This window comes from Lepisosteus platostomus, chromosome 3 (genome assembly GCF_059453375.1).
Source record: "Lepisosteus platostomus isolate fLepPlt1 chromosome 3, fLepPlt1.hap1, whole genome shotgun sequence".
In the NCBI taxonomy this organism is placed as follows: domain Eukaryota; kingdom Metazoa; phylum Chordata; class Actinopteri; order Semionotiformes; family Lepisosteidae; genus Lepisosteus; species Lepisosteus platostomus.
In genome coordinates, this window is record NC_142613.1 from 69,718,018 (window position 1) to 69,734,863 (window position 16,846).

Consider the following 16,846-nt stretch of genomic DNA (forward strand, 5'->3'; position numbering starts at 1 on the left):
AGGTGTTGATGTATGGGTGAATGTGTCTGGCACACAGAACTAAGATATAATAAAAATACTGTACAATATCCTTCCATTTTCTATTGAGGTTTGTATCTTTATGGATGTATACAATACCTATATACCTATAAACTGTGACACCAACAACAACCATAATGATGATTATAATTATTTCAATTATTCAAACATAGTTTTAAAGAACCCAGCAAGACAGAGAGAAATGGTCATTGTAATGGCAGACAGGCAAAAGCTCTTCGATTTTGCACGAAGCCTGTGTTTAGGATTTACATTTTAGAATGTAAACATCGTGGTACATAAAACCTGAAATTTTCATCTGTGCGGTTAAAGCTGGTTATTTAAGAAAACATTTCCACATTCTGTGTGTATATTTAAGGATATAACAAACAGGCAGTGACAGCTGGTGGTGTGTCGTACTTTAGGTACTTATTTGAGATCTTGTGAAGCATTTTCTTACTTGTAATTCCATAATTCATATATCTAAATGCGGTGGAAATAACGACAATTTCTTGCCACACCATGTCCTTATTCTTTAGTCAATATCATACCCTTTACTAATTTTTTTTATGCTGGCTTCTTTGCTCCACTGATGATTCCATAGTCATTAGTTTTTAATGACAAGCAACATCCTCCTGCAATACTGCTGGAAAATTATCAGATTCCAACTTAATTCCCCCAGATAGTATTCTTATTTGTAATCACAAAGGTACAGGTACATAACTTTACTATCTTTAAAATGTTTCACAATATGAGATACATTCATAACTTGCATCATGGTTACACACTTGTTTCTGCTTGTACAATTTATGCATTTAACCTTTTAGATTAATACATTTTGAAATCACTAAAAGGCAAAAGAGCAGTAAAATCACATATACCAAATATCAAATATACCCCTTTATGATAATATCGACGGCCAACATTTCAAAACGGATATAACTTAAGATTGCCTCTCTCATGAGCGTGTCATTATTTAATATTATACAAGAATCGAAACGACACATCCTGTCATCATATACTAACCACAACAGATCAAAAAGAAATAATGTAATTTAGCTTCTATACAAGAACAAAGCAGAATTTCAGATTTCAATTTTTTGGAACAGGTATTATACTTAAAATTCAATTTAAATGATTTCATGAACCCCATTTATTTTTAAGGATAAAACTTTCCCAATTAAAGTAACTCTTTTGGAACACAGAGTCATGGACAAACAAAAAAAAACCATAATCGTATATACTGTATATGACCATTTTTGCTCAGTGTTTAAGTGATTTACTGTGACTGTGAAATGTAATGTGTTAGAAGACGACACGGGCGGTAGAATAAATCTCAAATTGTGGATTAAAATCCTTTCGTGAAAAAACTGCTTCCTAACATTGCAGTCTCTTGAAGGTCCGTTTCGTATTAATACCAGTCTTAAATCTGAAAGGGAAAATGTCTTGTTTTGCATAACTGCCGTTTGTTAGGAAAGAATAATATTTTTCACTGTATGAATAGATGTGGCTGCTATCGAAATGTCTGCAGTAGAAACAGAGTGTTTGGTTTTGACAACTGGTAACTATCGTGATACTGTTTACCAACTCAGAGCAAACAAGAGCTTGATCTTGCCGTCTCTGATTTCACCGACACAAGAAAATACTATAATTCCTACAATTTGACTTCGTCTTTTCCTTGGCAGCCTTTCCTTCACTATGTTACCCTACACCCGTCATCTTTCCCTTTTTATCTTTTACCAACTGAACAAAACAGTAGTAACTTTTTTTTATCGTATTAACTGTTGATTTTCCGACTAACAGAATACCAAACGTCTCGGGAAAATCCCATAAATGATGGATGCGCAGTATCCAAAGTGAAAACGGGCTACGTGTGGCAGGGCGTTGATCTGCCGGGGGATGTGGCGAGGGCAGCGCGTGGTATTCGTTTAACATTTACACAGTCTTGCATCATGGACGATAAGCAAATGAGAAAAAAAGAAAGGAATCGGATGGACCGAAAAGGCACAGGTCATATTTTTACGGGAGAAATGCAAAGTGTATATAAAATACGCATGCCACAAACTGATTGCCTACGTCAATCCTGTCGCATTATACTGACCTGATTCCCGTTTCAGAGGTTGTGACTGTACAATCCCATTGAAATCAGAGGATTAAAGGCGGGTGATTACCGTAGAACCGCAACGTATCTAGGCAATAAAGGAAGAGCTGTACATTATAAATAAATAATTATTTGTTCTGCACCCCTGTGAGTATTCGATAGAAGGACGGTCGACTAGTTCAAGTCGGTCAGAAAGTTAGGCAGGTTACGCAGCTCAACTCTTAAATCAACAGATCCGAGCGGTGAGCTGAATCCGTTACTATTGACATACATTGCAAGTAAAAGCAGCATGGTAGCAGCGACATAAACAAAACCTGTTCTGTATAAGACAAATAACGACGTTCAACTGAAAAGAAAACTTCTCGTTGCAGCCTTTATGCTCGGAAAATCTTTTTTTATTTACGTTAATTATTTACTTTTCTGACTCAAAATCTTAAATATAAAAACATATTTAATGAAGAGATAATATATAGAGCTACGGCATACAAATACATTTCTTCAAAGAAATAATTTGCTTCAGAAATAAAATTTGTTGCTGACATAAATGGTGTTATATCTAACCTTGTGTACTATATAAGCATTTTCTAATCTTTATCAGTACAGTATAATTCTACATATGTGTCTGCCAATGTATATAACTGTACCAATATATTTGGAGGAGATCATTCTGCCCAGATGGTACCTAGTAGCTACTCGACTTCATCAGTTATCCCCGTTTCTTTTAAAGAAGCCAAGTTATCATTTCTGATTGGATAATCAGATCAGATAATCAGAGGTTCCAGAGCCCCACAACTCTTTGTGCAAAGTCATGTTGTAGGAGTTTGTAATCATGTTGTAACACTTTTCAACATATTTGTGTTGTTTGCTATGTGAACAACAACAAATAGCCTACTGATAGAAAATGTTATGAATACAGTTTTAGAGGTGCCTTTTAAAATCGTGTTAAGTGAATTCTGAGATGTGTCTAAAAGTGATTAAATTTGGTCTATTTGGTCCTTCAGACGGCTGCTGATTGAATGTTTTTTTATGCTTTCCTATGTCTTGTTTTTAGACTTCTGAGTGGAAATGGAGATTATTACACATTTTAAAAATAAGTGATTTTGACACTCATGCCTCAATCAGCATGTTCAGAAGAAGAGGGAGAAATCTTGCTTCTTCTTTGGAGGGTTCCACAAACTTTTTTGTTTTGGGGGAGGGGGGAGTTTATGAAACCTCAGCAATTAGTAACTCAAGTGTTATCTGACTAGGAGTTCCTATTCTACTTATGCATTAGTGCAATTGACCTCAGGCTACTCTGTCTGGGTCGACACAGCAGCATCGATCGATCTCATAGATCAAAGGTTTCTTACTACATTTGAGTTCCACCTCCCTGGATCTCTGCATCCACCCCCCCCTCCACATGCTCAGTGTCATCACATGTAGTTCTCATTTGCTCCAAGTCATATTTTCCAATCAGTGTTTCCCTGTTACATTGCCTATCCAAATTAATTGATCAAATAACGCTCATGCACCAGTAGCTCATTCACTGAATAAATCAGCATCAGTGATTTGGGGGTTTATTTCCTTAGTCAGGTGAGCTCACACCACACACACATTAAGCATACTTTTCCTTTAAATACGTTGTCTCTTCTTTGCATAATTTGAACTTGTCTGAACTAATAAAATGGAGTAGCTAAACAGAAGTGTGTGAGAGGGTCGTTGTGATTTTGCACTTCCATTCTCTTACATATAAATATTACTCTGTGGTTCATTTCTCAGCTAGCTGAGTTAACACCAAACACTAAAATATGAAATACACTATACCTTTATATTTGTCATTCCATCTCATCATAATTGGAATTTGACTGAACGGCTGGACTTTATTTTGCAGTGTGTGTCTGTGTTTATTTAAGGATTGTGTGAGTTTTCACCTTTTTGTTCTCCACACCAAGGGAGTTACAGTAGGTGGGCCTCCTGGCTTCTGTGGCTTTCATGAGACTCAAAAAGAGGGGATAATTTATCACACATTTTTCTTTGTCTCTGAGCAAGGTCCTGGGGCTTTGGGCAAGGCTGGGGGCTATTGACAGTTTAACTAAATTAAAACACACATAAATAAAGTTGTAAAGGAACAAGTAATAGGTTTATTCCATGCTGAAAAACAGAAGAAAGAGAACACAACGTTTCGGCCGTGGAGCCCTCTTCAGGTGTCTTTTTTAGGTGCAGGAAGAACTCAAGCTGATCGTTGGAGCGTCATCAATATATCGTTTGTAGAGGTCAGGGACATAGCCAGTGTAGGAAGCGAAGAAGCGTTCTTCTACCCAGCCGACAAAAATATTGGCATAGCTGGGTCCCATTCTGGTGCCCATGGCAACTCCACTGACCTGTTGGTAAAAAAGATTATTGAAAGAGAATGCGTTCAGTGTGAGGACCAGTTCTGCAAGGCGTACCAGGGTGTGGGTGGGTGGATCAAGCACTATGCGTTTGTCCAGCGTGTGCTTGAGGGCTGTAAGGCCGTCTTTATGGGGAATGACGGTGTACAGAGATGTGAGGTAAAAATGTAGCATTCGGTACCCTGAAATTGGAAATCATTGAAAAGTTGGAGCGCGTGGTTGGTGTCTTTGATGTATGAGGGAAGATCTTCAACCAGCAGTCTCATGAGGCTGTCGAGAAAGGCTGAGATGTAAGTAGTTGGACAGTTACACCTGAAGTTGACACCTGAAGAAGGCTCCACGGCGTTGTGTTCTCTTTCTTCTTTTTTTCAGCATGGAATAAACCTATTACTTGTTCCTTTGCAGCCTACGCAAGCTGACGCAGCTACCCACCTGAAATAAAGTTGTATCTTGATCCACCATTTTTCTTTCTACTACTACAAAACCTTTTCCCGTTTAGAATCTGATCTGTTGATTTTGTGCTTTGCATCACTGTCATACTATCACTGAACTCATTTTAAAAATATCTTTTAACTCTTTCTAAATGTAATCAAAGCCTTTTTGATTCTGCTCTTGTTCATTGTCCTATTACACGGGAGTTATGAAGGGATAACAATGACATGTCAAACTCACACGGTTGTACCCAATCACCATCATTACAAAACCAGCTGTAACTCACAACGCCTCCCTCATAGTCTCATACGTCTCCACCTCGCAGCTTCCCCTTGGTTCACTCGCTCTGAATGGGGTTCGAGCCTCCTCCTGGATAGAAGGCTATCCATTAACCAAGGAGGTTGAGCCAAACGTAGCTGACCAAGGATCCACAAAACATTCAGTTCTTCAATGTTGCTGTCCCTAGTGAATTTTTATTAATTTACGTCTAACAATCTTAAAAAGCCTCATTGAAATGAGATCAAAATCTTTCCGGAGGAGGGCTAAGTCTCACCAGTGGTGTTGCTGCTTATACCTTAACCTAGAGTGTACCCGTGAATCAACTACCAGCATGCTAAGACTACAATGGTTTTGTCCGACTGTATGTAGAAAACAAAGGGGAAGAGGTTATAAAGATCTACAGAACTCTTTCAGTTCTATCATCAATTTAAGAGCTACCTAAAGAGTTTTGTTTTGAACTCTGTAATTTTAGCACCTTATTTCTTGTTTCCAAAAATGTCAATGGGCATAGTGTGGTGAAAAATACTTTATTCACCTGATCTTTGTAGATTATGCTTGTGTATTCCTAGTTTGGCCATTTTTTATTGTTCTGTTCTCATATGTTCTGAGGTTCAGCAAAAGCAGATCTTTTGTTTTCTATCTGCTCATCTGGAATGACCTTTTTTTAACTTGGATTCCAAGACCCAGTCACATAGTCACCCCTAAGAACATGAAAAGATGCAGTTTTTAAGCATTTTATATAGTTTGTGTGTAATATTAATTTTTAAATTAGCATTCCTCATTCTTTAACAGTGCAAACGTTGGTAAGAAGAAATCCTGGATGGAAAAGTAACTCTATGATGATTTGTTATTTAAACTAACAGAAGTTCTTTTGAGTAATTAGTGTTGTGTCTGCTATGGTCCCACAATACCACTGTTTGTAGTTGTGCTGAGCCATACAATTGGGTTTAAAAAGATTGATCATGCAAGATAATTTATTTTTAAAATATTGCATTCAATAGGTGATATGTGTTATTGTTCTTCCCCTTTATCACTGTACTGTAACTTTGTTGTTGCTGTTGTTGTGTGTTGAATTTGGTGTTTCCTTAATGTCTTTGTAGTGGAGTATAAGTGGAAGTAAGCATTTGCAAGCATTGCAGCTATGCATATGACAAGCTGTACTTCAAACTCTTAAATATATTCGATTCTCTTATAACATGGGAAAGTAAAAATGCAAACCAAGTTCCATACATCTTTCTTTATTTTTACCTAACTTGAAAAACAGGATTTGTGTTTGATCATTGTTGACTGAATAATAGTCTTTGAAGAAGCTGAGTCATGAAAATTCTTTGTTAAAAAATTCTAAAATTTTACAAATGTGAAGCTTTTAATATTTTATTAAGAAGGTTTCAATATATGGGCATAAGAACACAAGTTTACAAACAAGGAAGAAACTCTTTCAATCTGATGTGGCCTCCAAAGATGCAAAGTAAAAACCAAAAACATTTATGTATTTATGTTCTTTAATGATCAAGCAATTGGCATCTGTGATCATGACACTAACACAGATAAGTATCATATAATAAAATAGGAACAAGTAAAGGTTTATTCCATGCTGAAAAGAGAAGAAAAGAAACACAACATTTCGGCTGTGGAGCCTTGTTCGGGTTTATTTACTAAACCTTTACTTGTTCCTTTGCAGCCTACGCGTGCTGATGCAGCTCCCTACTTGATATAATAAAATGTATTTTGGGGCATCTGCTTGAAATGCATATTAGAACAGAAACCTTCTTTGTGTTAAATGCAGTTATTTCACGAGACCAAAATAGTACTAAATTTAAAACACTTTAAATTACAGAGTTTTAAAAGTAGCCTTTGGTTGCATATCCCTTTTGATGTCACCAAGCTTTGTGTAATCATTTGAGATGGTGTTGGCATACCTTTTTGTGTTCTTGCCTATTATTTGGTGTTTCAATCTCTTCTTTAGCACCAAAATTGCATGTTCAGTTGGATTTAAATGTAGTGATTCACTTGGGCAGTTAAGATTTTCCATATAAAGATAAACTCCTTTTTGTTGCATTCGTCATATGTTGTGGGTCATTTTCTTGCTGTATGTTGAAACACAGCACAATATGCTTGGAAGTAGTTTTTTCCACATAAGCAGACAATGCTTGTTTAAACATTAGGATTAATTCTGCCAGTGCCATCATTGGATACATCATCAATACAGATGAGTAAACCATTTCAAGAAGCTCCCATGTATGTCTACTGTATTACCTCCGTTGTGCATCACAGCTAAGGTGGTGTTGTTTTGAGCATGTGCTGTTCCTTTCTTTCTCCACACTTTAACTTTTTTTTATCAATTCGGTAAAGCTCTGGTTAATCTTGCTCTCATCTGTCCAGAAAACTATGTTCCAAACCTCTCCTGGCTCATCTTTGTACCTCCAAGCAAATTAGAATCTGGCACTTTGGATGTAGCTTTGGTAATAGTGTCGTCTCAGTTTTCCGTGTATTTCGATACGTTCTCCCTTGCACTCTGAAAGCTGCTCGTGATTTCATTGAGTGGTGTATTATGGTTTTCCTTGACAGGTCTGATGCTTTTTTTGTCATTAACTGTAGATGTTTCTTTTGCCCGACCTGGTCTTGAATGATTCGTAAATATACATGTGGATTCTTTCCTAGTCATTATATTCCTCCGAGTTGATTTTATTACGTCCAATTCCAGCGACATGGTTCTGATTGAGACCTTTTTAGGTACAATATGGACAGGTTTTCTGTAACAGAAACATCTTTGATTTTTGTTTCGACTTTTGTATTGAAATCAAGGCACAGCAGGTTGTTAAGATGGCACTCTTTTTTGAGTGCCCAATTACCCAACAACACACTGCTGACCAGCAAGACTTTGGGAAAGCAAAGTAGCTAAGTGAACAGAGGGTATCGACCTGTTTTTGCAAGAAACTAGAAGATCAGCTTCAGCATGGCTGTGTGGTTTCTTCCATAATCCCAGAAACACTTTATGCAAAAAAGCAACTCTTATTTTCAGGTTTAACTGCCCTTCCCTGCAGTTTCCGTTGGTGGCCTGTGGTTCATTATCCACTGATAATCTTGAAGAAAAAAGCCCATTGGGTTGACTATGTCAATAGTGTCCACTACCTGAGTCAGTAGTGTTCAATACTTGATCCAAACATAGTTTATTACAGTTAAGTAAATAATAGATATTCAAGTTTTTGTTATCATCTGAGTGCTGGACATTCATGGAGTTTATATAACGAAAGTTCGGGAGTGATGACAACAACCACGCTCAATCGTTCCCAGCCGTCAGTGATTAGCAATCATTCCCTTCATCCAACCCCAACCGAACGCTATAAATACCAACACGATATCTCTCTCCCTGGCGTGCGACTTTCACATCCCACTTCCACCCCAACTCCACCTCTGCAGCTGCCCCTTGGTTACCCAGCGTGGGGGTCCTGCCCTCCTCGTCCTGTGGCCAGGAGGTCGGCCCTCAGCCAAGCAGGTTAAGCCAAATATCCGCTCCATAATACTGTAGTTCATTACACGTTGATCTTGGGCGTTGTCATTCCTAGTGAACTTCAAGCATGTAAATATACCGGAGGGCTTTTATCTGGATCAGTTCTAAAGCAGCAAGAACTTTTTTGTTATAGACAGTACACTACATACTAAATGGGATTTTTTAAATGTGTGATACAATTTTAAAATAACTTTTCTTCATTTAAATTGATGCTTTTGACTAAACATCCTTATGTAGTGTTAGTCTGTTTTTGCTCCGCCAGATTGTCAATGAGGGAAAATGTTGTGTCAAGAAAAACAACTTTTTCATGGTAGCATCCTTAAGCACTTTGTCTTCTGTCTTACAATTTTTTACTTAATCTTTTTTCTACCTGTACGGTACATGACAACTAATCAAATTAGCTAGCAAGCAAGGAAAATGACACGCATGCATCTATTTTAAATTTAACACCGTTTTCCCTTTTAATTGTTATGTTGAATATCTTTTTTGCAATGGATATCATTCGGCTCCAGAAAAGGAATTTGTATCATCACTTGATGAAAGCTGTTTGGCAAAGCTGTTGATCTACAAAACATCTGCCTCGACACTAAACATCTCACAACAGGCATATCAGGAATCACATGCTCATTCCACATACAATGGAATTCTCACTGTTCCTCCTTGTTATGGTCCAGGCTGTGCTGTGAGTCACCAACTTCACCTTTATTTTCTACCTGGAATTTTCCTCTCCATGTGTGAGTCTGTTATCTCTCCAGCTAGGTAAATACCTTTGACGTGAGGGCCTCAGACCAGTTGAGCAGCTGACATGCTAATGCAATTAATAGCACACTAAAGATTCCTCAGAATTCTGCCATTTGATCATTCTTATTTAACTGTGTAGAAAAGGCCAGAACCGATACTCTCTTTGTGTATTTTGCATGAGATTTACGTTTAAATACAGGTTCCTCCTTTTAAAACGCAAAGGGTATGGAATTGGGGGGCGGAGCGGTGATACTGTGGCTAAGGCTCTGTGGCTGGAAGGTTGCTGGTTTGTATCCCGCGGTTCGGCAGAGGAGTCCTACTCCGTTGGGCCCTGGGCAAGGCCCTCAGAAAAGAAACACGACGTTTCGGCTGTGGACACCCGAAGAAGGCTCCACAGCTAAAACGTTGTTTCTTTTTCTTCTCTTTTCAGCGTGGAATAGACCTTTACTTGTTCCTTTGCAGCCTACGCATGCTGTCGCAGCTACAGAAATGAATAAAGATTATTTTCATGTTGGAAAACGTGAAAACATTCAAGAGTGCTACTGTCTGTAGAGGAGGCTGACAGAAGATTATGCTGTGCAAGTCAGAGGCTACTATGAGCAGATGGATCAGAGGCACGATGTTCTTTCAGCTATTAGCAGTGACCGCCCAATGGCACCAGCCAAGTATGTTGGCAATGTTTAACGAGCCATCCATCTTTTACCTGCTCTCTTTAAACAGGAACCTTTGTTTGAACCATGGAGTCATTAGGCTCCTTTTCTCACTGCTTTCAACTTTTCAACTCGATTTATATCCTTATGATCCAAGCACTGTATTCAATTTATTACGGGATCTTAATTTATTTTGGCCGCTGAGCAAAATGCTCTCAGACATACAGTATATACATACGATATGTAGTCTTTAATATGGCACAATTAACAAAAGAAGATTGTAATTGTTTTCACCATTCCGGGCAGAAAGTTCCTGAGTTTCTTTTCTCGTGTCTCAAGAGAATGTTAATTGATTCACCATTTAAATCTGTCTCACAGTAAACAATTCTGTCCTGGTGAAAGAAAATACAAAATAGTTTTGACATTTAGTTACCATGTAGTAATGAACTTTATATTGTAAAAGTGTGGTAAAGTAAAAATCTGCATTTACTACAGGTAAACAGCTACTAAAATTATTGTTTTAAATTGTACTTTTAGGATGATAACCATTTTCAATGCGAAAAAAATTACACATTTAGGAAATTGAAATTGTAAGCAGTTATGCAGTTATGCAGTTATGTTGGGTTGGAAGGACTTTATCAAAGAAAATAGGTGACTTTGGAAATGTTTGTCATCTGCAAGCGTCATCTGTTTTGCTTCAGGGAAAAAAGAATATTCAATTGATTACCGATTTGCCTGTTTGAATGCCAGGGAGGTAAATTGCATTTATGATAGATAAAACACGCCTGACACTCTGAAACAGCGTTATATAACACAACAGTTACAGTATTAAAAAGTGAAAAGATATGGTAGGCTGTTATGTGCTTTACAAAGAAAGCCAAAGGAGCACATGAAACACAGTTTCATCAATGAGATCATCATTGTAGACACAAAAGTTTACACTGTTTTATTGGTATAAATATAATTTACAACAAATTAACAGCATACAATTCGAACAAATAGAGTAACTTTTTGAGTAAATAGAGTAATGTTGTCAGGACACTTACACTCATAAAGATGTATCCTAACGACCTATCAACCAATTATAAAATAGTTCTTTTCTGTAGGTTAGAGTTTGTAAACATCGGGTGTCTCCTATGTCCTTCAATTAAAAAGGCTGTTGTAGAAGTGTTTACCTTGTCACATACTTAATTGCTCCATCGCTGTATAGTTCTTTTTCTAAGATACACTGATGGCTTGAAATGGTGAAGTAGACAACACAACAAACATTAGAAATGCCATTAAAAATGGCATTTTTGATATTGTGATAGAATACTTTTTCGAGCAATATTCCGACGTCGGCGATTGGTTGATCTCGTGAAAACAGATGTATGTCTCAAGCAGGCGTGTCATGAATTTTTGAGGTGGAGTTTAATCATTTTCACTTGTTTACCATTAAAAGTCTCATCGAAGGATTTTTTGGGTGGGAAAATCCATGTGTTATAGTACAAACAGTGTAATAAACCATTGAAACATTCCTTTTCTGTCCAAAGAACAAGGTATCACACATCCTCTCAGGTTGTTTTATGCCTTGCCTGTAACAAACTAAATTATATTTCTTGAACACCTTAATCATATTGGGGAGCATGCAAGCCACTATTCTGAGCTTGTTCCTGTAATGTACCTGCTATTTATCACCTACTTCTATGAAATGTCCCAGAACAAATCCCTTAGAATGTGCGTTATAAATGATTGACCCACCACTCCCACTGCAGACCTCAAATGTTTTGAACGCAGTGTTTATTCAGGAAAGTTTTGTCATATTTTAACCTTGTGCTCTAGTGGTGCCGTGGTACGTCTCTTGCTCTCACTTTAGTGGGGAGACAAACCCTCTTTAGAAAAGCTTTTGCATGTTCAGGCAAAAGCAAGATAAGAATTGCCCCAGCCCCCTACACAAAAATAAGAATGTGGTTGTGTACACTTAATTCCTTAAAGATAAATGTGCCCTAGCATACTGACTCTTTCTAAAAGAATGCTCATGCTTTTTTTCCTCCCAAGACAAAGCTTTGACTGCAATGAAATGAGCATTAGGACTCTCATTCACATCATGAGCTAAGGCACAAAACCTTTTAGAGCCACTTTTAATTAATTAAAGCAAGAATAAAATGGAATGGAATCATGAATAAGACATTTCTGTGGACCAGTCTTTTCACTGAAGGCAGCAGTGACAGACCTCGGTAGTGAACCAGATTGATTTAGTGGTGTCAAGTGTTGGTGTTCTAAAAGCGAGCTGAAACCGCCGTGTTAAATCGGGATTGACAGACCTAATTAATTAGCATTAATTCATGTTAACACAACCTTGTAGTCTGATATTGTGGGATTAAGCCCTAACCGTGGGCACCTCTCTGAAATTTCAAACTTGGTTGAAGAAAATAGTTTATCGGGAGGTTGTGTGATTTTAGGTCATTCGGCCATCTTCTCCTCCTTGTCATGTTTATAATAGCCTCCCATGAAAACCTGTCATCTTATCTGCTGGTGACATTTACGCTAGGAAAAGAGGTGTTGAAGGATTTTGTTTTTAACCACGCAAATAGTAAATAAGGCAGGCAACGTTTTATTTACTATTCTGTCCGCACTTCCACAACTAGTTCCAGAATTCTGGCAAACGTCATAAAACCTCTCGCAATCCACTCAATGTGGTTTATACATTTGGCATTTATATTCTGCAATTGATTTCACTTTTTCTTTCCAACAGGTCCATGTCCTGGAACTGGATGTTTGAAGAGGACAGTTGCTCTCTGTATCAACCTGCATCCCTCAGAAAGAGATACAGAGAGGCTTTTGAGTACATGTGTTCATTAGTACCTGGTTATGACTGTGGCTAACCTGATGGCAAATATGAAATATCAAAGCACTTGTCAGCACTGCTGAATGGGACAAAGAAAGGCTGCATTAATGATTAACTGTGCTAAAAGCCCCGGCTTTTGTATTCCCATGGTGCCTGGGCTATCTGGCTGCCATGTGACATGCTCAGGCCATTTTCTAGCAGATTGAGGAAAGCTAGTGAGCAAACACAGGTGCTCTGGAGTCAGCACTGCTGTCAGGGACAACCACAAACAAGACCAGCTATGCCTGGCTAAATTAGCTCCTCTGTTTGCCTCTGCTTCCTGGAGATCTTACATTTCAAGTCCAGTGTCTTTTGCCACTATTCTCAACCATTCACACTCTGCGTTAAAAAAAAAAAGCAGGGGGACCCCAACAGACAGCTATTTTGAAGCAACAGCATTTGGTGGCCAAATGTGGGGAAAGAGTAAACTAATTAACCGTGTTCAAGTCTTCAGCTTCGAAAACAAAACAAATGTATTTTTCTCAAGTGGGGCTACTTCTGTGACCCTGCGTGACACGCAACGGACACAAGGATTCTGCAACCAGTAGCTAAAAACATGTGAAGCACCTGAACAAAGTCATAGAATATGAATAGTGCAAAAGAGGCTTGCAAGAGGCTTGAATTGCTCAATACAAGCGCACATACGTAGCTACTTGTGCTATGAGTTAAATGTTACAAGGTTGCAAAGTTATCCCAGTGCTGGAAAGGTCCCCCTAGTGGATAATATTATTTTAATACTCTGCTTGGCACATGTCTGGCAGGCTGTCTTTTATTGTTCAAATATTTATATTTGTATATTACAGTCCTCTCTGCTCAAATTCCCAGCAATTACAGGAGACTAGTAAAGCCCAGATTATCGGTCAAAGATGATAAAGGTGTTTTAAGTAAACAGTAAAAAGCAACAAGAAAGGAAATAAAGTTATAAAGAAATAGAGAAAAGGATATGAGCAGGGTCAGCACAGCAGGGTGCTCAGCTCAGTGGAAGGGTTATTGCCTGCATGTTTCAAGTAATGTCAATATAGGATACGTTCACTAAACTTTACAACATCAGCTATGATTTACAGAATATGTTTTCTGGTCTGTAATTGGTTATACTTTCATGTCCATGTTCCATGTTCCATGGGTCTTGAATTTTCTAAAGAAAAACCCAAATAAGCAAATATTGTCAAATGAAAAATGAAATAAATATCTTCCAGCTCACTCTTGGTCCTTAAATGATTCATGACTGTCAATTTGGGGACTTTATATACCGTAAACGTTACACGCAACAGTGTGTTATGTGCGTATTAGATTTGTCTTAAAGAATTTCTAAATTTTGTGTCTGGAAATTATATTATTTCAAAACTACTCCTTCATGCTTTTTTAACATTTTGGGGGGGACAGAATAACATTTGTGAGCAAGAAATGGCATGTACGACACTGGTGAAAATGTCCATTAAAAATAAATTTTCAAACAGCATGGCAACTCTACTTTGTCAGTAATTAAAGACCTGGCTATAATTAAAGAAGTGGTCAAAAGTTAATACACAGCAGTTTCAAACTGAAGATGAGGCACTACTTACATTGATGTAGGCAGGCATTCTGATTGCTGTGGATTAAGCTCTTTTTCAGACAGTTAACAAAGGCACCCCTTCAAAGTTATGTAGGAACTGGAACAAAGTTTCCTCAGATGGTTCATTTGTATGGCTCAAAATCCTCATCTTCAGTTTTTAGGATCCACATTACTGTAGATCAGTATAGTAAAGCCTAAGGCCTAATGTCACACAACACAGCAAAAGGATCTGAGCTTTGTTATTAACCCATTGTACAAGCGCAAAAGATGTCTGCTCTATTGTCAGTGAAAACAGAGCTATCAAAGCAAGTTTCAAGTAATGAGGTAAAGCATGAAAGCTCATTGAAAATGGCAATATTCTCAAAGGCTCTTTGAAGTTCTGGGCACAATGTGAAAATTGTAAAGAGCAAATGTGCTATAAGAAAGTTAGCACTGAATTAACCTCTGCCTTTTGTTGTATCGAATCATATTCCCTTCAATGAAAAGCGAAAAATAATGTGAGATCTCTTATTTGAAGATATCATACAGTATTTGATTGTATTTGATTTTTTTTTCTGAGCTGAATGATCATATAGATGACGATGTCGATTTAGACATATGGTAAATCAAATGAGACTTCTCCTGTTTTCAATATTTATGGATCATTTCGTCGACAGAAACAGAAACATACAGTTGTTTAATTTTTGTTATCCACACATTTTCAAGTACGAATCCTACTTATTAAAATTCAGCAAGTACTGTAATTATCACCTGCTACAAACTGGCTTTGCATCTCTAGGAAATAGTACAATTTGGACATGCAAAGAACACAGGTCATTCCCATAAACCTAGTATAAATACACGAAGGTAGAACTGTCGTGTTGAAATAATCTATGATCCATTTTAATTTAAGTTTTAATATGAAAATAAATGATTTTTTAAAAGATAATTCAGTTCTGAAATTAACATCCTTTTAGAGACGACTGTTTAAAAAATGAAGGAATTTAAAGACAGCAATTCTGGTAAAACAGACAAATGGACATGTGTAGTTGCAGTTGTGGAATGTAATAAATGTATGTTTTATAACCTATAAGGACTTAGAAGTGCAATTAAACCCCAAGGTTACATTATTGACATGCAATAGAATTGAAAGTGGAGTCACTTCAAAGCAGAGTTTTTTACTAACAGCTGTAAAAGCCTTTATAGTGGCTTATTAAAGATAGCGACACACCTAACTGGGCTAGTTATCTCAGGTCACGCCCACAACTTCTTTTAATTTGAAGAACCATTAAATTAGTCCAGGTGCTGATGTTCTTTACTGTAGTCATGTTGCATTTTTAATTTCATATAATAACGCAGAAATCGTTTTAAGCCTGAAGAGGATAGACACAATATGCTGTTAACACCATTTCTCTGGTAAACTGTAGGTATTGGGAAAATGTTTTTTTTATGCTATTTTTCCATATGTAACTGCAAAACAGAGAGTTATGTATGAAGTAATAAATTAACTCAGAATATTAAAGAGAGACAATGCTCGCTTTAGATGAGCTATTATCAGACAGAGAAAAAGAAAATCTAATTTGAACGATTGATAGTACACAGATTAATCAGTTATTTGTTGAGCATCACCCCTTTTCTGTGCAGTTTTAGAAAATCACCGACTATTAAGAAAAATAGCAGCTGCCCTTACTCTCAATTGCAACGGCTGAATAATTGCATAATAAAGTGCTTGTGGCAAAGAGCTGTGGGATCAATCATTGCACACAATTGTGCAGCCTTACTCTTTTAATCTGCATTAACCTTTAACAAAACCTTTAAATGTCTGGGGCATGTTATTATGGGTTGAAACCAACCACGCATTCGGTTCCCAAAGGATCAAAAGACCAGGGATCCTCGAAAAATGTCTGTGGGAGATAATACTACTGTATTATAACTCAAAAAACAAATCGCCAAGGCAAGAAAACAACGGAGCTTGCCTTTTATTTCCCTGGGCTGCAAAACTCCCAATTAACCCCCCCCGTCTTTCATCCAAGTCATGCTATAATAGCCACGGCACATGTACAAAGAGTGTTGTTTTTATCCGTCTTTTCGAGCAGTGACAGGTGCACACTCGGGAAAGTGCCGACAGGTATGGGCCCTCACCCAGACTCGACTCACCTTGTCTGTCAGCTGTCTTAAGTGACTAGCTGCTGAAGCCATTAGTGCGTATTCATTTTCCACAGGCGGGGGGGGGGACCAGCACCAGCCACACAATCTGGTTCGCATGGTGCTCCGCTTGGACAAAAAAATGCCGAAATGGAGAAGGTCAGAGGCTGCAAGAAAGCACCGCAGATGCTATCAGCATGCTTGAA

At 37.7% G+C, this 16,846-nt stretch overlaps 1 long non-coding RNA gene across 1 annotated transcript in view; it reads left to right on the plus strand.

Moving 5' to 3' along the window:
- The window catches only part of LOC148675365 (uncharacterized), a 40,503-nt gene extending 26,080 nt beyond the window's left edge, over positions 1 to 14,423 (plus strand). Inside the window, exon 2 of the long non-coding RNA XR_015935496.1 lies at positions 12,833 to 14,423. This is a non-coding gene — a long non-coding RNA (uncharacterized LOC148675365). The remainder of the gene's footprint in view (positions 1 to 12,832) is intronic.
- The last annotated feature ends 2,423 nt before the right edge of the window (positions 14,424 to 16,846 follow it).